The following is a 25,944-nucleotide window of genomic DNA, read 5'->3' on the forward strand; positions in this document are numbered from 1 at the left end:
AAAAAAAAAAAAAAAAAAAAAAAAAAAAAAGACTGCAATATCAGCTCTTCCCCAAATTTTCAGGTTGCCCACCTGCTGTATAGATTTCGGACTTGTCAGCCCCCACAATCACATCACATAGGTTAATTCCTTAGAATTAATCTCTCTCTCTCTCGTTCTCTCTGTCTCTCAACAGGGTCTTTGTGTGTCACCCAGGGAGTGCAGTGGCACAATCATATCTCACTGCAGCCTTGACTTCCTAGGCTCAAGTGATCCACCTGCTTCAGCCTCCCAAGTAGCTAGGACCACAGGTGCATGCACAATGTCTGGCTAATTTTTAAATTTTTTGTAGAGAAGGGGTTTCACCATGTTGCCCAGGCTGGTCTTGAACTCCTGTCCTCAACACTTGGCCTTCCAAAGTGTGGGGATTATAGGTGGGAGCCACCATACATTGCCTCTATCTCTCTTTATGTATCTCCTTTTGGTTCTATTTCTGTAAGAACCCTGAGTAACACACCATCCCAATTGGGATTGATATATATTTTTGATAGAAGCACATATGATCATTTTCTGATATCTCCTGATACCATTTTACCAATTCCCACTGCCAGCCCCTAACTTCTGGATCAGATGAATTAAACATTTTCTGTTTCCATTCCATACAGTGCTTCCATGGTGAACTTTCTCAAGCAGAGGTTCTCAAATGATCCTCCAAAGCACAGATGTTCCATTTACTGGGACAACATGTTTTGATGCCAATATTGAATGATTCCAGTCATTTCCGAATTTGAGGAAAAATTACTATAAAAGTTTGTCATTTTAAACATTTTCCTCTTACACATTTTTCTTAAATTGTGGATGCTACTACCACCTGTCTATGCTAAAATCTAGTTTTTGGTATGAATTTAGGCCAAAATGATCTACTTACTTATTTTAAATTTCGTAGACCAAAATTTTCTGGTATTCCACAAAGATAAACATGGCTTCCAAGTGCCAGGCACTTAGCCAATCTTGAGGTCCACTGTCCTAAAACACAGCTCTGAATTTATATCTCCTCCCTGCTTAGAACCCTTCAAAGCTTCCCTGTAGCCTAAATTTAAAGGAGAGCCCTCGGTCATTCCCTCTGCACTTACAAGCCCAGCCACCAGCTCCTACTTACTTCCTATTGCCATGTGCATCACTTGTCCCCCCACTCTCTGTTGCTGACCAGTTTCTTTGAATCCAGATTTGCTCCTGTTCCATTCTGAAAGACCAGTCTATAGTATCTGGCCAGACCCAACTATTTAATTCTCCATTCAGCCAGCAGAGGAGTGGTTGGACCACCAAAGAGATAAAGTACAAACTCCTCAGTGTGTATTCAAGGCAGCACCCGTCCAGGTTCTAAATGGCCTGCCTGCCATTTTTCACTGCACCCCCCCACCCCACCCTTTGGTGTCCTGGTCATGCCACCATGCTGTGCTTAGGGTCTCCCTGTCTTTGGAATCCCTTCTCCCATTTCTGCCTATCGAACTCTTTATCATCTTCCGAAGCCCAGCTGAAAAACCTCTTCTCTCCTCAACTTCTCTCACCCAGAATTATCCTTCCTTCCCTATATCCCTCTCTCTGCCTTTAGCAAATAGCTCTCCAGGGAAGCTGAAACCATTGTGGATATGTGTTTATGGCTTTTCTTCCATACTAGCCTCTACCACAGCAATATAGTCTGGTACATTGTTACATCTTTTCTTCACCCAAGTTTAATAAGATATTCTGAACCCACAAAAAATGCATTGCTGTGCATCAAAAAGCCAATTTGACAAATAATTGCATTAAAAAGCAAAATTATAAACTTTTAAATTAATTGATGGGTGTCACACTTAGAAGTCAATGACTACACTTTTGGTAGTTTTTGTTTGTCTTAGAAGATATGTAATTTGAGAGGCATTAAAGTGTCATTTATCCTAGGACAGTTACTGGCCAGGTGCCTGTTCATACCATGATACATCAGTTCTGGCTGCAAACTTGGAGGCTTTGTACAGGTGAGGAATTTAAGGCTCACAGAGAGGAAGTGACTTGTTCACGATCGTGATGTGTTATTAAAAGAGTTAAGATTCAAGTCCAGGTTTCCTAACTCTTAACCCAGCCTTCTGTTGGGTTTGTCACTAATTATTATTCTTTTTAAGGTAGGGAGATCCACTTCCCTTTATGTCTCTTTAAATTAGGAGAAACTCTTGACCTCCCACCCGTGAGCCTACCCATGAGACTCACTACAGGGTGAGCCAGAAAGGGAGCCACATAAACGAAGCTGGCAGGGAAAAAGCCTTCTATCCTCTTCCTTCATTCAAAGGCTTCCTCACCGTTTACCCTAACTTCTGAATGCCACAGTTCGAGACTCACTCCTTCGTTCCTGATTAAAATGCAAGCTCATATAAAAGAGGCACATTGAGTTTCATGAGCCATCCATGTCAATGCCTCATTTATCAGCTCCCTTCTCTTATTTAATTTTCAAAGGGTGAGGGAAGACAACATGAGAAGGAAAGAGACCCAAGGAGAGGGTAGAGCTTAAAAAGACAAACCTCATAACTTATGATTTGGGGGTTTGGGTGTGTCTCTGTGGCTAGACTGACTTCTAATGATATGATGTGTCCTCCTTCCTGCCTTCTCTTTTAGCCCGCAGTATGTAGAAGCCGTTTTAAATATGTGGTCTTCTGAACCGTCCCCACATTATTCTAAAACAATGCCTCCCTCACATATATTGGATTACTTATCTGGCAGGGGCGGGAAGGAAACCAATGGGATGAGATACATTTAATAAGTGGAAAGTGGTGGAAGGCAGAGGGCAGAGCAGCAACTGCCCACGTTAGAGATGGAACGCCCCAGACTGAAAGTATGCAACTCACCTCGAAATATTTTCCATGTAAAGGAATAGCCCCTGTGCACCCCGCCCTGTGGGAAAACTGCCCTGTGGCCTGGTACGGTGATGATTTACTCAAGTTGCTCAATACCCAGGGAGTTCCTTTGCTTTAAAGAGTGCAGATTTTTTTAAAGCTAGAATTATATTTCTTGTTTTTTCTTTATTGTGCTTTCATTCAGTTTGTTTTCCTATAAAAATTAATCATACCCATAGTGTTGATGTTTCCAGACACATTGAAAGGTCTAAAAACAATTGCTCACTAAACAAACCAACTTGCAAAGCAGAAGAAAAAGAAGTGAGACTCGCCCAGTAAGCATGAGATCATTTTTTCAAGTTCATTACCTCTTTTCCTCACCCAAGTTTGTTGTACCAGAGAACACACAAACCACACCTCAAACTTTAGTTCATGCTAGAGAAATTTGAATTAACAAAGGAGAAAAAAAGAAAAGGAAAAATAGGAGAGGAAGAAACAAAGAAACACAACATGCTATTGCCTTAGCCCTGACCCTGAAACTCAGCACAAGAACAGACACTTGCTTGGCTCAGAGGAAAGATGAGTGTGGAGACTGTAGGTCACAATTGCTGGTCTGCTTCAACTTAAGGTAGAATAAGTCCCTGGAAATAACAAAAAAAGGAGCTTTCTCCCAGGGCCGTCACCCACGGCTCACAGTGCCCATAAGTTTTGCTTGCTTTAAAGCTCCAAACCTGTGTTGACTAATACAGTAGTTAGTAGTTGCATGCAGTTATTTAAAGTCAAATGAATTCAATTAAATAAAAGTAAAAATCAGTTCCTCAGTTGCTCCAACCACATATCAAGCACTCCCTAGATACATGTGGTGTCTGTTGTCTAGAATATTTCCCTCATCACAGAAAGTTTTATTGGACAGCACTGCTCTTGATTCCTGGTGCTCCTAGTATGATGGCAGTCATCCACCCATTGGAAATCAGGGACTAGCTGTAAGCAATGGCTCAGGAGCACTCAGTTGCACGAGGGCCTCAGGTGTGGGCATTGCCAGAGGGATGCCCAGCTCCAGGGCAGGAGTACCATGGAGAGTCCTTGGGGCGGGGGGGCAGGGGGTAGGGCAGTGTGTGATGACGGTCGCCCCTCACCAATGTGGTCTCTGTCCCAGTTGGTGAATGGTGGCCCATCAAGTTTGTGGGCAGCCTGCATGGCTATCAGGTGCAAATTCCAGAGCATATTTAAAGGCTGTCTGGTGTTTACTCTGGTTAAGATTGTAAGCAGGAGAAGTCAAAAAGAAGTTCTGAGTTTTGGCCGGGCGTGGTTGCTCAAGCCTGTAATCTCAGCACTTTGGGAGGCTGAGGTGGGTGGATCACGAGGTCAGGAGATCGAGACCATCTTGGCTAACACGGCGAAACCCCGTCTCTACTAAAAATACAAAAAATTGGCTGGGTGTGGTGGCAGGCGCCTGTAGTCCCAGCTACTCAGGAGGCTGAGGCAGGAGAATGGCGTGAACCCCGGGGGGTGGAGCTTGCAGTGAGCCGAGATTGCGCCACTGCACTCCAGCCTGGGCATCTGAGTGACTCTGTCTCAAAAAAAAAAAAAAAAAGAAAAAAAAGAAAAGAGAAAAAAAGTTCTGAGTTTCTTTTTTTCCCCTTGATTAAATGATGTCTAAGGTCTCCTTTGGATGTAAAGGTCTTTGATTCTTCCCAGCAGTTAAAAAAAAAAATAGGTGAGTTGATTTTAAAGACTATTTTATAGCAGAAAGCAAAACAATCTGTTGGAGCAGAAAGCAAAGTAAGAAATTTTTCTCCTCACTGAGAAGGTTAATAAAAAGAAAATCCACTTCTTCACAGGGTCTGAAAACTATGTAACCTAAATTTTGTTTATACTCAAAGTATATATATCTATAAAACCTAAGAGTTCTTTCCTGTTGTGCTTAGCAACTCAGGCAAGAAATGTTCAAGAAACATTGTCTGTCATTAAAAGAAGACATTCAAGTTAACAAAACTTCTTCAAAAATTTATTTTTATTTTTTTAGAGATAGGATCTCACCGTGTTACCCAGCCTGGACTAGAACTCCTGATCCCGTGGCCTCAGCTTCCCGAATAGCTGGAACTGCAGGCATGTGCCACTGTGACTGGCTACAAATTCTTAAATGGCTTCAAAATCTTTAAAACTAGTTAGAAGTGGCGTTTTAGGTTTATAAACAAATGCAAACATAAAATAATACTAGCATTATTTGAAACTTAAATTTGTATTTTGTATGAAAATGTCATCAGAATGAAAAATATCTATATGTCCTGCAGATCATGGTGGAGCAAAGAATTGGTAAGGAGTAAAAACAAATTATGTAAAAATAACATTGCATAGATAAAGCTACTTTGTTGACTTCAACTGACACATTTATTAAGCAGAAGTGTTTGCAGACAATAACTGGGAGTAAATTGCCTCACACATTTCATTACAGGTTCGCAGGACCAAATGATTTCTGACAGGAAGACCAAGAAACTTTCTGTCTGCTAGCCTGAACAGATTATTAAGAAATACTACGAGCTATTTCATTAAATTTTCTGTTGCTTTTCTGACTCCACAAGGAAATTGGGGGTCTACAAAGGTGTCTGTCTATGTGTGATTTAATCAGGAGATATAGGATTTCTCAGGGTGCTTGGATTTTCTTGTTCTTTCTGTGGGGATATCTGAGGTTGAAAGCAGGATGGCTGCATAATATCTCCAGAAGTTTACTGACAACAAGACTTATATCCAAGGTTTTAAGAAAGCAATTTCAACGGTTCAAAGTAAAAGAGAACAGGACAGCCACAATACCCTAAATTACAAAGAAAAAAATGACAGACTTTATGAATCAAGAATGTAACTTCTTCCCCTTTCCCTCCCAGTCCGCTAGCTTCCCTCCCAGGAGAGCAACCCAACCCTTGAGCCTGGGGGATTCCCTGCAGAGGGAAAGCAGTCTACTCACAGCGCCTCCTCTTTCTGCTCACACGGTACGGCCCACTCCGCAGTCTGTACCCGACCCAGGTGCTTTTCTACCCTCCTGCAATTCTTTGAACCTCTAGGACCAGAAAAGGGTGGTCTGTGATTGGCAGGAGGCACCTCACATGGGCTGAGCTTGCCGCTGCCTGCCCTGCCTCGCTAAGGCGAGGGAGTAACCGGAGGCTGTCAGTAGATTTCTGCTGCTTTGGAATGCGTGACTCTGACAGATGGAAGCACCTTGACAGCCACACTCATCGCTTTCCTGGATCCCTCCTAGGTCTGGGCTTTACTGGAATGCAAACTCAGGGATTTTATTTTGATTTGATTTGATTTGTGTAATTTGATCCTTACTCCTGCTTTTGTGTGTTGAAGGCTTGTTAGTCCTGACCGCTCACAGCGATGCTGATATGTGCTTACCTGTGTAGGGCCATGTCCAGTTTTAGTTTCTATAACTTGCATATGCCAAATTCAGAGAGACAGTAGTTGCCCAAGTAATGCTCATACTGTAGGTGGCCCAAAGACTGATAAGGAGCAAGAGATGTGGAAAGAAACAGATTGGGAAAAATTCACGCAGAGAGAGGGCTCAAGTGATTATCTGATGTCCAATTCTTCCCTCCCCTCTTCTTCCCTCCCTTTCTCTTCCCTTCCCTTCCCTTCTTTTTTCCTTCTTCCCTGACTTCTGGAGCCATCATCTGTTATACATGGCACCCAGAACATTATTTTAATGGCTGCATAACCTATCATGGTATACATGCACCATCGCTTGTTTAACCTGAGTTAGGAATCGGTAACCGCAGTAACGTTAGAATTTACTGAGTGCTTTAATCAGTGGACTTGGGAGTTCCTCAAGGGTCAGCGTCATCTCTGTTGCAGGTTAGCTTTTTCAGGAGCAGACTTTGAGACAAAATTTAGTGTGCAATATATTTATTAGAGAGTGCCCTGAGATTAACACCCATGGCAGGGAGAGGGAAGAAACAGGACTGGGTAGAGAAAGAAGCTGAGCTGCAATATAGATGGGACAGTCTTAAGCAGCCCTCCTCAGGAAACTCTGGAGGAAGATGGCCTGTCAGAGTAGCTCTGCCACTGGGCTCCTCTATGATCTGCCCTTCAATGTGGGTTGCTCTGGGAAGGCAGCTTTCTGTAGCTGAGGCAAGTCCTGAAAGGGGCTGATAACTGGAGGCTGGAGGTTGCAAGTACTCCCAGCAGCAGGGCAACCTCCCCCTTGAAGGGGGACTGCATGGAGCACCTCTGTGTCCATCGCAAGGCCTTATTCCTCTGCAGCTCTCCAGGGCCTGGTTAGATAAATTATCATATTTCACACAATAGAATTCTGTGCAATGGTTAAAAATGACACCACAGATAAACATTTAATGTCATGGCAATAAGTTCAGTCATTTATTTGACAAATATTTATTGAAAACTTAGGATGTGCCAGGCACTCTTCTAGAGGCTGAAAATGAAAAAGAGGTTTACAAAATAGTTTGTGTAATCTGACACATTTTAATTTTTAAGAAAGTTTACCTATGACTTAAAAAGTTAGAAATAATATACAGCAAACATTAACCAGAATATATCTGAATGGTAAAATATGGGTGACTTTTACAGTCTTCTATTTTTGCAGTTCATATGTTTACAAAGGATCTATATTATAATTATAAGAACATATAAGTTATTAAAAACATGTGCTGTCCTGGAAATATTTGTGATAAAGTCCAACGAAGCAAACAAGGACCTATGAATTTTCATTCATGTCTTAGGCATTTTATGTTCCATTACCATGATTATATGGGGAGAAAACAAAAAGATTTGAAAATCTGCAAAATAGATAATGTGAACACAAACCCAATAACAAGAGACAAGAGACTAGCTAGGAAAAGGAAGATTAGTTTTAAGATAATAACTGCAACTGAATAGATGAGGAACGTCAAGTCCTTAATGTATGACAGGCTTATTTTTTCCAGTTAATTGATTTCTAACTCTCTTCTGCTAATCCCTCTTTCTCTCTGGCTAGGTGGCTCCCTTAACCACGTCTTAACCTGATTCCAAGCTTATCAGTTAATTCTCATTACTAATATCTCAGTTCTGTTAGAAACACTTAGATATTTTCTTCCTATCACCACAATTCAAACTACAGACTCCAGTAGTTTTGGGGAGAAGGTGAGGTCTTTAATAACCCCCCAACTCCCTGTGTATGTTCATTTGAGAGGGAAATGATGTCATCCTGTGTGAGTGGCCAGAGAGAGGCTCTATCTCTTTCTGTTGGCCTTCCCCACTGTCTAGTTCACCACCACCAGCAGCAGTGTAGACAGGGGCCAGTGCACAGGGCTGGCCAAGGAGAGCCCTACTGAACCGCACCAGTTCCTAAGCCTCAGAGGGTGCTCTGCCTCATTCGTTGGTTTGCAGTCAGTCTTTGTCCTTCAATCTCACCTACCCTCCAGGACCCCAGTTCTCAAGTGGCTGGGTTCTACCTTCTGCCCATCTCAGGAACCTAGAACTAAAGGTGGCATGCTTGTCCCCTTCTCTGTCGGGCCATACCACTGCACCATCACCCTCCAAAGCTTTTCCTTCTCTGTGGTAGTTCCAAGGCAAGTTAGCAGGCCTGGTGACTCATGTGATATTTAACTGGGCTAAAAGAATTGGTCCTATATACACACTCAAACTTTTCAGTCCTCATGAGGCTTTCCTCTGTCATCTTTGGGGCAAGGAACCACTGGAATGTTTGTCTTCTCTGCATTCCCTAACAGATCCCTCACTTCATATTGACTTTCCTATGGTGAGGTACGGAGTTGTAGTGCAAACTGGGTGGGAAGGAGACTGCCTCCCTACTGGAAATTCAGAAAGTGGGTTATTTAATGCCTTTTACTTTCTCTAGTTACCAATTTCAGGAAAAATACTTCTCAAAACATGACGTTGTCTAGAATATTTTTAATATATAGTAAAAGTCCCAAGTACTGCCAAATTTACTCTTCACAATATCCCTTTAAGGTATATACTATTATGCTCCCATTTTACAGATGAGAGAACTGAAGGCTGAGGATGCTAACTGCCCACTGTTACAGAGCCATTTAGAGATGAGGACTGCAATCCACCTGTCCTCACAGCCTGTACTCTCACTGTTAGAGTGCAGTTACATGATCTGTGTAACTTTTAAAATGGTATTCAAATTTAAAATCACAAATATGATTTTTTTCTATTAACTGCTCAATGAGGTTAATAGAGAGTAGAATATTGTTCCTGGGATATGTAAGAAGCCATCTTCTGCTTCTTATTGGCTGGAGAGTAAGTCTGCCTGAGCACTCAGGCTCCCTGTGGAGGAAAGCAGGTTACTGATCATGTCTCAGCTTCTGTATTAAAAACAGCTGAGTCAAACCAGCAAACAATGTACCTGAAGTGTCATGGTCCACACAATTCTTTAGGGCCTCTAAAAATGACCTTTTCTCCAGTTGGTCTTGACAAATTTTTGGTGGGGTTTCCTTGACAATTTTCCTGAAATGTGTATGTATTTAGGGTTTTGACCTTTAATGGGTCTTCTCTCTTACACAGCTATTTCTTTTCACTCAACTATAATTGATATTGCCATATTTCCTTCAGCTCCTAGAGATGATAAATACTTAACTTAGTTCATATGTTTAGATTATGGCCACTACAAGATGACTTCTTAAATTATGTCTAGGCCTTTTCCAGGAAAGTGATATCCTGATGTTAACAGACTCTTGCATTGAACTAAATCCTTTTAGCTCATTTCAATAAGCATATATGGTAGTTATATGGAATTATTATAAGTAATAGCTATATACCAATAAAATAATCATTTAGCCCAAATTTTCACCCAATGAAGAAAGCTGTCTATGATATCTGATATTATATTAAGGGGCTATTCTATAAAACATTGTGTTTATTGTAGAGATGTTGTTGAAGATGTTGTGTACAACCTTACATTTTGGGCATAAGAGGTCCCAAGGGAAAATATTTCTGGTCTCAGTGTCTGGAAGAATTACACTTTTCCTAAGCAACTGGTTTGTTTTTATCTATTGGACACTCTAAACTTCAGTCAAATTCAATCTTGCCTCCATTCTCACCAATCCATTGAAACTGCTTATCAAGTTACAAACGACCTCTACTTTGCCAAATTCAGTGGACAATTTTTCTTTTTTTAAAAATTATACTTTAAGTTCTAGGGTACTTGTGCACAATGTGCAGGTTTGTTACATATGTATACATGTGCCATGTTGGTGTGCTGCACCCATTAACTCATCATTTACATTAGGTCTTTCTCCTAATGCTATCCCTCCCCCGTCCCCCACCCCACGACAGACCCCGGTGTGTGATGTTCCCCGTCCTGTGTCCAAGTGTTCTCATTGTTCAATTCTCATTGTTCGATTCTCATGTCTCACTCACCTATGAGTGAGAACATGAGGTGTTTGGTTTTCTGTCCTTGTGATAGTTTGCTCAGAGTGATAGTTTCTACCTTCATCCATGTCCCTACAAAGGACATGAACTCATCCTTTTTTTTTTTTTTTTTTGAGACGGAGTCTCGCTCTTTCACTCAGGCTGGAGTGCAGTGGCGCAATCTCGGCTCACTGCAGGCTCCGCCCCCTGGGGTTCACGCCATTCTCCTGCCTCAGCCTCCCGTGTAGCTGGGACTACAGGCGCCCGCCACCTCGCCCGGCTAATTTTTTGTATTTTTTAGTAGAGACGGGGTTTCACCGTGTTAGCCAGGATGGTCTTGATTTCCTGACCTCGTGATCCACCCGCCTCGGCCTCCCAAAGTGCTGGGATTACAGGCATGAGCCACCGCGCCCGGCCGAACTCATCCTTTTTATGACTGCATAGTATTCCATGGTGTATGTACATGTGCCACATTTTCTTAATCCAGTCTATCATTGATGGACATTTGGGTTGGTTCCAAGTCTTTGCTATTGTGAATAGTGCCACAATAAACATACGTGTGCATGTGTCCTTATGGTAGCATGATTTATAATCCTTTGGGTATATACCCAGTAATGGGATCACTGGGTCAAATGGTATTTCTAGTTCTAGATCCTTGAGGAATCGCCACACTGTCTTCCACAATGGTTGAACTAGTTTATAGTCCCACCAACAGTGTAAAAGTGTTCCTATTTTTCCACATCCTCTCCAGCACCTGTTGTTTCCTAACTTTCTAATGATTGCCATTCTAACTGGTGTGAGATGATATCTCACTGTGGTTTGTTTCTGGGTTCTCTAATCTGTTCCATTTGTCTATGTGTCCAGTGTCTGTTTTCATGCCAGTACCATGCTGTTGTGGTTACTGTAGCTCTGTAGTATAATTTGAAGTCAGGTAAATTGATTCCTTCAGTTTTGTTCTTTTTGCTTAGGATAGCTTTGGCTATTCTGGGTCTTTTGTGGTTCCATATAAATTTTAGGATTGTTTTTCTATTTCCATGAAGAACGTCATTGGTATTTTGATAGAAATTGCATTGAATCTGTAGATTGCTTTGGGTAGTGTGAACATTTTAACATTATTGATTCTTACAATCCATGAACATGAAATATTTTTCCATTTATTGGTGGTGTTTTCAATTTCTTTCAGCCTTGTTTTATAATTTTCATTATAGAGATCTTTTACTTTTTTGGTTAATTCCTTGGTATTTAATTTTCTTTGTGGCTATTGTAAATTAGATTACTTTTTAATTTATTTTTCATGTTGTTATTGTTGGCATATAGAAACGCTACTGATTTCTGTATGTTAATTTTTTATCCTGCAACTTCACTAAATTTATCCATTTTAATAATTTTTCTGTGGAGTCTTTAGGTTTTTCCAAATATGATAATATCATCTCCAAATAAGGATAATTTGACTTCTTCCTTTCCAATTTGGATGCCCTTTATATCTTTCTCTTGTCTAACTGCTCTAGCTAGGACTTCTAGTACTATGTTGAATAACAGTGGTGACAATGGGCATCCTTGTCGTGTTCTGGATCTTAGAGGAAAGGCTTTCAGTTTTTCTCCATTCAGTATACTAGCTGTGGGTCTGCCATATATGGCTTTTATTACATTGAGGTATGTTTCTTCTATTCCCAGTTTGTTTTTGTGGGGTTTTATCATGAAGGGATGTTGAATTTTATCATGAAGGGATATTTTATCATGAAGTGATGTTGAATTTTATCAAATGCTTTTTTAGCATCAATTGAAATGATCATATGGTTTTAATCCTTTATTCTGTTGATATGATATATCACATTGATTGATTTGCATACGTTGAGCCATCCTGGCATCCCAGGGATAAATCCCACTTGGTCATGATGAATGATCTTTCTAATGTAGTATTATTGAATTTGGTTTGCTAGTATTTTGTTGAGGATTTTTGCATCAATATTCATCAAGGATATTGGCCTGTAGCTTTTTCTTTTTTTGAAGTTTCTTCATTTGCTTTTGGTATCAGGGTTATATTGGCCTTGTAGAATGAGTTTGGAAGTATTCCTTTCTCATCTGTTTTTTGGAATAGTTTGAGTAGAATTGGTATTAATTCTTCTATAAATGTTTGGTAGAATTCAGCAGTGAAGCCATCAGGTTCCAGGCTTTTCTTTAGTGGGAGACTTTTTATTATGGCTTCTATCTCATTACTTGTTATTGGTCTGTTCAGGTTTTCGATTTCTTCCCAGTTCAATGTGGTAGGTTGTATGTACCTAGTAATTTGTCCATTTCTTCTAGATTTTCTAATTTATTGGCAAATTGTTGCTCATTGTAGCTGATAATGGTCCTTTGAATTTCTGAAGTATCTGTTGTAATGTCTCCTTTTTCATTTCTGATTTTATTTATTAGTATATTCTCTCTTTTTTGGTTAGCCTGGGTAAAGGATTGTCAATTTTGTTTAACATTTCAGAAAACCAACTTTTGTTTCATTAATCTTTTGTATTTTGTTTTTTCATTTCAATTTCACTTATTTCTGCCTTTATTATTTCCTCTACTAATTTTGAGTTTGGTTCGCTCTTGCTTTTCTAGTTGTTTAAGATGCATTGTTAGATTGTTCATTTGGAGTTTTTCTTCTTTTTTTGATGTAGGCACTTAAAGCGGTAAAATTCCCTCTTAGGACTGCTTTTGCTATGTCCTATAGGTTTTGGTACGTTGTGTTTCCATTATCATTTGTTTCAAGATATTTTTCAATTTACTTCTTAATTTCTTCATTGACCCACTGGTCATTCAGGAGCATATAATGTTTGATTTCCATGTATTTGTATAGTTTCCAAAATTCCCTTGTTATTAATTTCTAGCGGGCTGGGCGCGGTGGCTCACGCTTGTAATCCCAGCACTTTGGGAGGCCGAGGCGGGCGGATCACGAGGTCAGGAGATCGAGACCACGGTGAAACCCCGTCTCTACTAAAAATACAAAAAAATTAGCCGGGCGTGGTGGCGGGCGCCTGTAGTCCCAGCTACTCGGAGAGGCTGAGGCAGGAGAATGGCGTGAACCCAGGAGGCGGAGCTTGCAGTGAGCCGAGATCGCGCCACTGCACTCCAGCCTGGGCGACAGAGCGAGACTCCGTCTCAAAAAAAAAAAAAAAAAGAAGAATTTCTAGCTTTATTCCATTGTGGTCAGAGAAGATGCTTGATATTATTTCAAGTTTTTTGAATGTTTTAAGACTTATTTTGTGACCTAACATATGATCTATCCTTTAGAATGATCCATATGCTGAGAAAAAGAGTTTCTTTTTCTGCAGCCATTGAATTAAATGTTCTGCAGCCATTGAATTAAATGTTCTGTAAACATCTATTAGATCCATTTGGTCTATAGTGCAGATTAAGTCCAATGTTTCTTTGTTGATTTTCTGTCCGGAAGATCTGTCTAATGCTGAAAGTGAGGTGCTGAAGTCTCCAGCTATTATTGTATTGGGGCCTGTCTCTCTCTTTAACTCTAAGAATATTTCCTTCATGTATCTAGGTGCTCCTGTGTTGGGGGGCTTATATTTAAAATTGTTATATCTTCTTGCTGAATTGACCCCTTTGTTATTATATAGTGGCCTTCTTTGTCTCTTCTTATAGTTTTTATCTTGAAATCTATTTTGTTTGATATAAATATAGTGACTCCTGCTCTTTTTTGGTTTCCATTGATATGGAATATCTTTTTCCATTTTGTTATTTTCAGTCTATATTTGTCTTCATAGGTAAAGTGTGCTTCTGGTAGGCAAAAGATCAATGGGTCTTGTTTTTTCATCCATTCAGCCCATCTATGTCTTTTGATTAGAGAGTTTAGTCCATTTACATTCAATGTTATTATTGATAAGTAAGGACTTACTCCTGCCATTTTGTTATTTGTTTTCTGGTCTTCTCTTCCTTCTTTATTTCCTTCCTATCTTTCTCTGGTGAAGGTGATTTTCTCTGGTGATATGATTTAGTTTCTTGCTTTTTATTTTTTGTGTGCCCGTTGTATTTTTTTGGTTTAAGGTTACATGAAGCTTGCAAATACTGTCTCATAGCTCATTATTTTCACCTGATAACAACACTATTTTCATGAAAAACAAACAAGCAAAATAAAACTGATAAAAACTCTATGCCTTAACTTCGTCCCCCAACTTTTTAAATTTTTTTTGTTCATATTTATATCCTAAAGGTTGCTGTAGTTATTATTTTTGATTGATTCATTGTTTACTCTTTCTACTTAGGATAAGAGTAGTTTACACACCACCGTTACAGTGTTATAATATTCTGAGTTTTTCTGTGTACTTACTATTCCAGTGAGTTTTGTACCTTATGGTGATTACTTATTGCTGATTAACGTCCTTTTCTTTCTGATATTTCTTTTTTTTTTTTTTTTTTTTTTTTTTGAGACAGAGTCTTGCTCTGTCACCCAGGCTGGAGTGCAGTGGTGTGATCTCGGCTCACTGCAAGCTCCGCCTCCTGGGTTCACGCCATTCTCCAGCCTCAGCCTCTCCGAGTAGCTGGGACTACAGGCGCCCGCCACCACGCCTGGCTAATTTTTTTGTATTTTTAGTAGAGACGGGGTTTCACCGTGGTCTCGATCTCCTGACCTCGTGATCCGCCCACCTCAGCCTCCCAAAGTGCTGGGATTACAAGTGTGAGCCACAACGCCCGGCTCTTTCTGATATTTCTTGTAGGACAGGCCTGGCATTGATTAAATCCCTTAGCTTTTGTTTGTCTAAGAAAGTATTTATTTATCCTTCATGTTGGAAGGATATTTTTGCTGGATATACTATTCTAGGGTAAAAGTTTTTATACTGAAGCACTTTAAATATATCATACCACTCTCTGCTGGCCTGTAAGGTTTCCACTGAAAAGTCTGCTGCCAAACTTATTGGAGCTTCATTGTATGTTATTTGTTTCTTTTCTCTTGTTGCTTTTAGGATTCTTTCTTTATCCTTGACCTTTGGGAGTTTGATTATTAAATGTCTCAGGTAGTCTTCTTTGGATTAAATCTGTTTGGTATTTGGATATTGTACTTGGATATTGATATCTTTCTCTAGGTTTGGGAAGTTCTCTGTTGTTATCCCTTTGAATAAACTCTCTACCCCTATCTCTTTCTCTACTTCCTGTTTAAGGCCAGTAAATCTTAGATTTGCCCTTTTGAAGCAATTTTCTAGATGCTGTGTGTGTCACACAGCATATAGAAAATATCAAACCTAGGTGTGCTTTGATATTTTTTATTCTTTTTTGTCTCCTTTCACTGTATTTTCAAATAACATGTCTTCAGGCTCACTAATTCTTTCTTTTGTTTGATCCATTCTGCTACTAAAGGTCTCTGATGCATTCTTCAGTATGCCAATTACATTTTTCGGCTCCAGAATTCCTGCTTGGTTCTTTTAGATTATTTCATTCTCTTCATCATATTTATCTGATAGAATTCTGAATTCCTTCTCTGCGTTACCTTAAATTTTTTGAGTTTCCTCAACACGGCTATTTTGAATTCTGTCTGAAAGCTCACATGTCTCTGTTTCTCCAGGATTAGTCCTTAGTTCATTTAGTGAGGTCATGTTTTCCTGAAATGTTGTTGATGTTTGTAGATGTTCTTTGGTGTCTGGGCATCAAAGAGTTAGGTATTTATTGTAGTCTTCACTCTCTGAGTTTATTTGTAGCCATCCTTCTTGGGAAGGCTTTCCAGATATTTAAAGGACTCTTTAGTGTTTTGATCTAAGCTGTATCTACTTTAGGGAACATCCCAAGCCTGTAGTTTTTGTAGACTTGTAGAGGTACCACCTTGTTGGTCTTGGGCCAGATCCAGGAGAATTCTCTGGATTACCAGGCAGAAGCTCCTGTTCTCTTACCCTACTTTCTACCACACATACAGAGTCTCTCCCTCTGTGCTGAGCCACCTAAAGCTGGGGTGCAGTGACATAAGCAGCCCTGTGGTCACCACTACTATGACTGCACTGGATCAGACCTAAAGCCAGTACTGCACTGATTCTCACCCAAGGTCTGCTATAACCACTCCCTTGCTACTGCCTATGTTTGCTCAAGGCCCTGGGGCTCTACAGTCAGCAGATGGCAAAGCCAGCCAGGACTGTGTCCTTCCCTTCAGGGCAGTGAGGTCCCCCAGGCCCTGGGTGGGTCCATAAGTGCTGCCCAGGACTCAGGGACTACAGTCAAAAACCTTAGAAGTCTATCTGGTGTTCTATTGTATTGCAGCTGAGCTGGCCCTCAAACCACAAGACACAGTCCTTCCTACTCCTCCCTCCCCTTTCCAAAGGCAGAGGAGACTCACCCTATTGCCACCTCTCCCCAGGCCACAAAGAGTACTGCCAGACTACTGCTGGTGTTCCTTTAAGGCCCAGGGTCTCTTAAGTCAGCTTGTCATGAATGATGCCTGGCTCTGGAGTCTACTGGTCCTAAAGGGCCCAGGGAAACTCCAGAAATGCCCAAGAGTCATGTCCTAGAATTGGGATAATCAAACCTACTCTGTTGTTGAATATTAGAACTTATGCCTTTTATCTAACTGTATGTTTGTATCCATTAACTGACCTCTCTTCATCCCCTCCTCCCACCTGCATGACCTTCTCAGACTCTGGCATCTATCATTCTACTCTACCTTCATGATATTGACCTTTTTAGCTTCCACATATGAATGAGAACATGTGCTATTCATCTTTCTGTGCTTGACTTACTTCACTTAACCTAATTTACTCTAGTACCATCCATGTTGCTGCAGATGACATGATTTTTCATTCTTTTTTATGGCTGAAAAGTATTCCATTGTGTATATGTACCACATTTTCTCTATCCACTTATCTGTTGATGGACATGGAGGTTGATTTCATATCCTTGCTATAGTGAACATTGCTGCAATAAACATGCATGTGCAGGTACCCCTTTGATATACTGACTTCTTTTCCCTTGGATAAATACCCAGTAGTGGGATTGCTGGATAGTATGTGTAGTCTGCTTTTACATTGCCATAAAGAAATATTTATTGAAAGCTGGGTAATTTATAAAGAAAAGAGATTTAATTGGCTCACAGTTCTGCAGGCTGTACAAACATGGCTCCAGCAACTGCTTCTGGAAAGTGGCTCAGGAAGCTTACAATAATGGTGGAAGGCAAAGTGAGAGTAGGTGGTGTCAAAAGGTAAGAAAGGGAAGAAGAGAGAGAGTTGGGAAGTGCCACATTTTTTTAAACAACCAGATCTCATGTTAATTCAGAGTGAGAACTCATTTATTACCATGAGGAGGGCACAAAGCCATTCATGAGGGATCCGCCCTCATGACCCAAAGACCTCCCACCAGGCCCCACCCCCAACATTAGGGATTACATTTCAACTTGAGATTTAGAAAGGGACAAACATCCAAACCATATCAGTATGGTAGTTCTATTTTTAGTTGTTTTTTTTTTTGGATATCTCCATACTGTTTTCCTTAGTGGCTGTTCTAGTTTACACTCCTACCAATAGTATATGAGTTTCTTTCCTTTGAACTTGCCAGCATCTGTTTTATTTTTATTTTTTGAGAGAGTCTTGCTCTGTCACACAGGCTGGAGTGCGGTGGTGTGATTTCATCTCACTGCAACCTCCACCTCCTGAGTTCAAGTGATTCTCGTGCCTCAGCCTCCTGGGTTTACAGGTATGCACCACCACACTTGGCTAATTTTTGTATTTTTTGTAGAGATGGAGTTTTACCATGTTGCCCAGGCTGGTCTTGAACTCCTGGCCTTAAGGGATCCACCTGCATTGGCCTCCCAAAGTTCTGGGATTATAGGCATGAGCCACCATGCCCAGCCTTCAACAATGTTTTGACATTAACAAGGTTTTGACATTTGTTGATTTTCTGTCTAGATGATCTGTCTCATGTTGAGAGTTGAGTGATCAAGTCTCCAAATATTATTGTATTAAAGTCTATCTCTCCCTTTGATCTAACAATATTTGCTGTATATATCTGAGTGCTTGGTGTTGAGTGCATATAGGGTTAGAATTGTTATATCCTCTTATTGAGTTGATCCCTTTGTCATTATATAATGACAGTCTTTATCTCTTTACTGTTTTTGACTTAAAGTCTGATTCATCTGATATAATTTTAGCTACTCCTGCTCATTTTTTGTTCTTATTTTTATGGAATATCTTTTTCCATCCCTTTACTTCAGTCTATATGGGTCTTTATAGGTGAGATGAGTTTCTTGTAGGCAGCATATAGTTTAGCCATGCTTTTTCATTCAGCTGGTCTGTATCTTTTAGGTGGAAAGTTTAATCCATTTACATTCAAGCTTATTATTGATATGTGAAGGCTTATTCCTGTCATTTTATTAATTGGTTTCTGGTTGTTCTGCATATTCTTTGTTCTCATTGTTTATTATTGTGATTTGGTGGTTTTTCTTTAGTGGTATCATTGAGTCTTTTTCATGTTTATGTGTTTGCTCTATCTGTGGGTTTTATATTTTCCTTCGTTTTCATGATGGTAGATATTGTCCTTTCACTTCCAGGTATAGGACTTCCTCAAGCATTTCTTACAGTGCCAGTCTAGTGGTGGTGAATTCCCTCAGGTTTTCTTTGTCTGAGAAAGACTATTTCTCTGTCATTGATGAAGGAGAACTTTGCTAGGTATAGTATCCTTGGCTGGCAGTTTTTTTTTTTCTTTCAGCATCTTGAATATATATCATCTATATTCTCTTCTGGCATGCACAAGGTTTCTGCTGAGAAATCCACTGTTAGTGTGATACAGACTCCTTTATAAGTGACTAGACACCTTTTCTCTTGCTGTTTTTAGAATGCTGTGTATTTGACTTGACAGTTTGACTATTATGTCCCATGGAAAAGACCTTATTGAATTGTATCCATTCAATACAATGGATCTCTGGGTTTCCTGTATCTGGCTGTCTAAATCTCCTACTAGCCTTGGAAAATTTTTATCTATTATTTTCTTAAATTGGCTTTTAACCCTTTAGTTTTCTCTTTGCCTTCCAGAATGCCAAAAACTACCATATTGGTCAATTTATTTTCTCCCATGTGTCACATGGGCTTTGCTCATTATTTTTTATTCCGTTTTCTTTATTTTTGTCTGACTGAGTCATTACAAAAGACTTGTCTTCAAATTCTGAGATGTTTTTCTTCTGCTTGATCTAGTGTATTCTTGAAACTTTCTAATGCATTTTGTATTTCATTAAAGAAATTCTTCACTTCCAGAATTTCTATTTGGTTCTTTTTTTTATGATACTTTTAAATATATTTCTCATTAATATCCTGAATTGTCTTTCTGATTTCTTTTATTTTTTTTATTTATTATTTATTTATTTTTTTGAGATGGAGTCTCGCTCTGTCACCCAGGCTGGAGTGCAGTGGTGTGATCTTGGTTCACTGCAAGCTCCGCCTCCCAGGTTCACGCCATTCTTCTACCTCAGCCTCCTGGGTAGCTGGGACTACAGGCACCCGCCACCCTACCCAGCTAAATTTTTTGTATTTTTAGTAGAGATGGGGTTTCACCATGGTCTCGATCTCCTGATCTCATAATCCACCTGCCTCGGCCTCCCAAAGTGCTGGGATTACAGGCGTGAGCCACCACACCTGGCCATCTTTCTGCTTTTTTTGTATTATTTTTCAGTATTTTCTTGTATTTCACTGAACTTCTTTAGCATCAATATTTTGAATAATTTTGGGATTTTGTAAATTTCTTTTTGATTGAAATCTGTTAGAGAATTATTATGTACCTTTGTAGTTGTTATATTTCCTTACTTTCATCTTATATCATTACCTTGATATCTGTGCATTGGATGTAATATCACTTCTTTCAATTTTTAAAATTTGCTTTCATAGAAGAGGACTTATTCCTGAAGATGGATCTATGGTATTGGTTGAATACAACACTTTGGCTTTGATTCTGGTTGTGTGCAGTAGTATAGCCTCTGTATGATTTATTTGGGGACTAGTACACCAGGTGTGCCAGTCTTTGGGCCCCAGTGGTGGCAGCAGTAGGTGAAGCACGCCTGTTTTGGAGCCTCAGGGCAGCATACACTGGCACTGGTATTAGCAGGTCCAGGCAGGCTGATTTTTGGGTTTCCAGACAGCTTTAGGAATGGCAGAAATGGGCTGGGCAGGTGGGCAGATTCTCTGATCCCTGAGAAGTGAGTGTGGCATGGTGATGGCAGTAACAGTGATGGGACAATCCTCTGGGTCCCAAGTGGTCTGTGTTGGTGTTGGTGGTTATTGCAGTGGGTTGGGTGGGCCCATCCATAGGCCTGTAGGTGGTGCATGAAGGTGTGTGTCAGCTGTGGTGGTAGCAGCAGGCTGGGTGGTTCTGGCCTCAGGTTTCTGAGAGGAGTGCCCAGGTGCCAAAGGTGGTGAATTGGGCTGGTTGATCCCCAGGCCCTAGATAGCATGCTTGGATACTGGGGGTTGGAAGGTAGAACCAGTCTAAGTGGATCTGTCCTTAGGCTTCTTGGTAGTAGCCATGGTTGGGATGATAAACAGGCTGCCAGTGGAATGCTTAAGTGGAGGCAGCAGCAATTGTGCTACTGCCCTTCTACTGGGGAGGGTATGATTGCTTTCAGTGGCAGCAGCCATAGGCAGGCAGCTGGCGGGGCGCATGCTTCTGTCATGCTTCAGTCCCAGTGGCAGTAGCTTATGGTAGCAGCAGCTGCAGGTAGTGGAGTTTGTGCTTGGGATGCATGAAAGTGCACAGTTGCTCCTTTGTTGGAGGTTGGGGTCACTGCTGATGGCTACTGCTTCTGCCCTGGTGGCACCTGCTACAGTTGGGGAATCTCAGTGGGGGCTCCAGAGATGTGGAGATAGCGTGGGCTGTTGAGCTCCAGAGCAGGATACTCTAGTTGGGGGCAGGCTGGGTTCTCAAAATGGCACCGTCTGTAGCTTCATAGAATGTGGAGGTTTGTGGAGTTCAGCATGAGCTCCTTCTCTGGAGCTATGTGTGGTCTCCAGGCAGTTCTCTATGTTGGTTTCAGGGCCTGTGACAGTCAAAAGGTTCTTCCATGGCTAGGATAGAAGGAGTCCACAGTGGAAATGTGGACCACTGAGGATCTCACAGTTACCCATTCCCCACATCGGGGAGTCTTTCCAGGTTCCCAGCTGATCCTGGCAGAGCAGGCTGCCTCACTTCCCTCTCCTTCCTTGCTTCCTATCACTTCTCTGTTGGATTCCAGTGTTCTCTGTTAGACCGGGGTCCCTAACCCCCAGGCAGCAGACTGGTACCGGTCTGTGGCCTGTTAGGAACTGGGCCACACAGCAGGAGGTGAGCAGCAGCGAGTAAGGATTACTGCCTGAGCTATGACTCCTGTCAGATCAGTGGTGGCATTAGATTCTCATAGGAGTACTACACCTACTGTGAACTGTGCATGTGAAAGATCTAGATTGCCTGCTCCTTATGAGAATCTAACTAATGCCTGATTATCTGAGGTGGAACAGTTTCAGTTAGAAACCGTCTCCCTCCCCCAGTCCATGGAAAATTGTCTTCCATGAAACCAGTAGTATTAGTTCTTTCTCATGCTGCTATGAAGAAATACCCAAGACTGGGTAATTTATAGAGAAGAGGTTTAATTGACTCACAGTTCTGTATGGCTTAGAAGGCTCACGAAACTTACAATCACGGCAGAATGCAAAAAGGAAGAAAGACACCTTCTTCACAGGGTGGCAGGAAGGAGAAGCGCTGAGCAAAGGGGGAAAAGCCCCTTATAAAACCATCAGATCTTGTGAGAACTCACTCACTATCACAAGAACAGCATGGGGGTAACCGTGATGATTAACCCCATGATTCAGTTACCTCCCACTGGGCCCTCCTGTGACACATGGGGATTATGGGAAACTACAATTCAATAATTTAGGTGGGGACATGGCAAAACCATAGCACCATTTCCCAGGTGCCAAAAAGATTGGGGACCACTGTCTTAGACGATTTGCAAAAAGTGTGATTATCCAGTCACTATTTTGGTTCCTTTTTTGTGGAAGAGGTGAGTACCAGATGTACCTAGTGAGCCATCTTGAAGCCCCTCCTCCATAGTTTCTTGTTTTTCATGTCACTTATGTAATTATTTTTCTTAGTGATTTCTGCCTTTGGTATTATGTTTAGAAAAAGCATCCCAACTCAAGATTTCATATTTTTATATTTTTTTCTATTCTTTTATTCCTTTCAGTTTGTCTTTTTCCCTATTTGAATCTTTTTGTGTGTACATGTGTAAGTATGTTGTTATGTATGTAGAGTTATATTGTTATATGATATGGAGTAGATCAAATTGTATTCATCCAAATAATTAAACAACAATTACAGAAACATTTATTGTATGGATAGAATTAAATTGTATGGATGTGCCACAATTTGACCAAAGTGTGGTTGGACAATTAGCTCAATTTTTTTCTTATTATAAAAATTTGACACCATTTTTTCCCTATAAAATTCACCAGGTTCAGTGCAATTTCTGGAAGTGTAGCCTGTCTAGATGAGTGATTTCATAAGTGGAAGTTCTGGTAATGACCAGCTGTGGCTCTGGTGGAAGGTGACTAAAATAGTGTAAAGGTCATTGGAAAAGAGCAGTCCTTTAAATACTCATAGCCTACTTCTCTGTATCTGTCACTACTGAGTTTGGAGTCCTCTGAGGCTCTGCCTCCACTTAGCTACCCTTGTGAGTTCTGAGCAGTGGCTTGTGCTCTAGTTTATCTGTCACTGCTATCCCATTTGCTTTCTGTTATCAGAAATCATAAAAATCTCTGGTCTCTTTCCCTTCTGCTTTGAGTATGACAGTGAATTTACTTCCTTTTGTAAATCTTTACTGAAATTTTAGTGGAGTTTGAGGAGGATTTTTTTTCTTAAAAAATTAAAATACTGAATTAGGCAAACAATTTGTTCTGCCTATTGGAATCCCCTAGGTGTTCATAATAATAGGCCACAGTACTACTCTCCATCTGGTATTAGATTGTTACAAATTCTGCCAACAGTATAAAAAAAATAGCCTGAGACTGTAAGGTACTAGCACATTGGCAATATTAGAATATTGTTTGTCCCTTATAAAAACACAGTGTTTTCTGAGTTTTATCCTTACAAATAAAAACACAGAGTTTTCTGAGTTTTATCCTTACAATGCTTCCAACCAAAAAATTGACATGAAGATTGAGGCATAGGCACAGAATCACCTGAAACCACACTTGTGCACATCCCTATACACACACATATATCTAGGCACATGTGAGCAGAAAACACTAACAGACATAATTACGCTTACATACTCATAACTTATTCCCAAGAATAGGTGAGTTTGAATAGAGTTATTAAAGAGGTTAAATACCTAAGAGCAAAAGAAGATAGGTGGAGAAGAGTGGGTGAGTAGACCTGAGAATGAGTTACTAGTCATCAAATACTAGGAGGTTAATTTTAAAAATAAATCATATGCAAGAGACCAGAGACCAAAGACCAAAAAATAAAACAAGGGAATTTGTAAAGAGTAGGCGAAATAGGAGAATAATTCTCCTGGAAGGCTAAGATACTCTAGTTTTTGTTGTTTCTGAGTTTCACAACTATTCTTCTTCTTCCCTGTCACAAGGTGGAACTTAAAAATATTAACCTCTACATTTCTTTTTTAAAAATATCCTTGTTTATATATAATTCATACACCATAAAATTAACCCTTTTGAAGTGTACAATTTAAGCGGTTTTAGAATATTCAGACTTGTGCAATCATTACCACTACCTAATTCCAGAATATTTTCATCACCCCCAAAAGAAACCTCATGCCCATTAGCAGTCACTCCCCATTACCTGCTCACTGCAACCCCTGACAACCACTAATCTACTTATGTCCCTATGGGTTTTCTTATTCTGGACATTTCATAGTAATGAAATCAAGTGATTTTCTATGTCTGGCTGCCTTTATTTAACGCAATGTTTTCCAGGCTTATAAAAGTCATAGTTATGTATCAGTACCTTATTCCTTTTTATGGCTAAGTAATAATCCATTGTATCAATATATCACATTTTTTCATTTTGAATTAAAAAATTTTTTGATTGTGGTAAAAACACATAAAGTAAAATTTGCCATTATAACCATTTTAAAATGTACAGTTGAGTAGTGTTAAGTATATTCACATTGTTGTGCAACAGCTCTCCACAACTTTTTCATCTTGCAAAACAGAAAGTAAATCCATCAAATTGCTCCCTATTTGCCCTCCTCTTAGTCCCTGGTAATCAGCTTTCTACTTTCTGTTTCTGTCAATTTGACTACTTTAGATGCCTCATATAAGTAGAATCATATAATATTCGCTTTTTGTGACTGGTTTATTTCATTTAGCATAATGCCCTCCAGGTTCATGTATGATGTAGCAATTGACAAGATTTCCTTCTTTTTTAAGGCTAAATAATATTCCATTGTATGTATAGACTATATTAAAAAATCCATTAATCGGTTGATGGATATTTGGGTTGTTTCTATTTTTTGGTTATTATGAATGCTTCTATGAGCATTCATGAACAAGATTTTTTTGTGGACATATGTTTTCAATTCTCTTGGGTATATACCTATGTATTAATCAATTTTCATACTGCTGTGAAGAAATATGTGAGATGGGGTAATTTATAAAGAAAAAGAAATTTAATGGACTCACAGTTCCACATGGCTGGGAAAGTCTCACAGTCATGGCAGAAAGAGAAGGAGGAGCAAAGGCATGTCTTACATGGTGACAGGCAAGAGAGCATGTGCAGGGGAACTGCCCTTTATAAAACCATCAAATCTCATGAAAACTCATTCACTATCATGAGAACAGCATGGGAAAATCCTGCCCCCATGATTCAATCACCTTCCACCAGTCCCTCCTGTGATACATTAGGATTATGGGAGCTGAAATTCAAGATGACATTTGAGTGGGGACACAGCCAAACCCTAATAACCTAGGTGTAGAATTACTGTCATGTAATAACACAATGTTTCACTTTTTGAAGAACTGCCAAACTGTTTTCCAAAGTGGCTGCACCATTTTACATTCCACTAGCAGCTTATGAGGGTTCTAATTTCCCTACATCCTCACTGAAACTTATTGTCTTTTTGATTATAGTGAGTGTAAGGTGATATCTCATTGTCGTTTTGATTTACATTTTTTCTAGTGACTAATGGTGTCATATTTATTCTCTAAACGGAAGAAGGGAGGAGAAAGGTGAAGGAAAACTGCTCTAGTAGCTTTGCTATTACTGTGAGGAAATCAGGGTGGCTGGGGAATGATTTGAGGGAGGGTAATCAGAATTGCTCAGGTAAAATCCAATATTACTACCGTTGATAATATTACTAAAATAATAGGACTAACAATGCCCATTACTGTTATAAGTGTTTTTATAAACATCTCTAACAACACTTGAGACGCTCATACTTCATAGCTGTATAAAAAACCTGTTTTGCATAAGCTTCTTTAAAGGATTCCTTCAAGGGAGGTCATGTATTTTGACCTCCAGTTACTCTGACATTGAAACATTTATTTTCCTTTTATATTTGACATAGCCATCCATGTCCTCTTTCAGTTTTACTCCAAAAGGGCCAGTTCTGAGACACCTCTTTCTCTTCTGCTTGACGGTAAGTTCCACCCAGATTTTTTAGTGTTTACTCCTGGCCTGGGACTACTTCTTTCCACTTAGGGACTAAGAGCTGAATACACTTTTAGCTGATTGGTCTTCCATATTAGATAGCTCTTTCGGTAGAGAGCCTGAGTCATTGCATATGAAGCTTGATCTTTAT

At 40.0% G+C, this 25,944-nt stretch overlaps 1 protein-coding gene across 1 annotated transcript in view; it reads right to left on the reverse strand.

Moving 5' to 3' along the window:
* Positions 1-5,846, reverse strand: part of UPK1B (uroplakin 1B) — a 29,485-nt gene extending 23,639 nt beyond the window's left edge. The window contains exon 1 of the mRNA XM_032149118.2: positions 5,806-5,846. The gene's annotated coding sequence lies outside the window, so the exon portion shown is untranslated. The remainder of the gene's footprint in view (positions 1-5,805) is intronic.
* Positions 5,847-25,944: the final 20,098 nt, after the last annotated feature.

Source organism: Hylobates moloch, unplaced genomic scaffold (genome assembly GCF_009828535.3).
Source record: "Hylobates moloch isolate HMO894 unplaced genomic scaffold, HMol_V3 SCAFFOLD_4, whole genome shotgun sequence".
NCBI lineage: Eukaryota > Metazoa > Chordata > Mammalia > Primates > Hylobatidae > Hylobates > Hylobates moloch.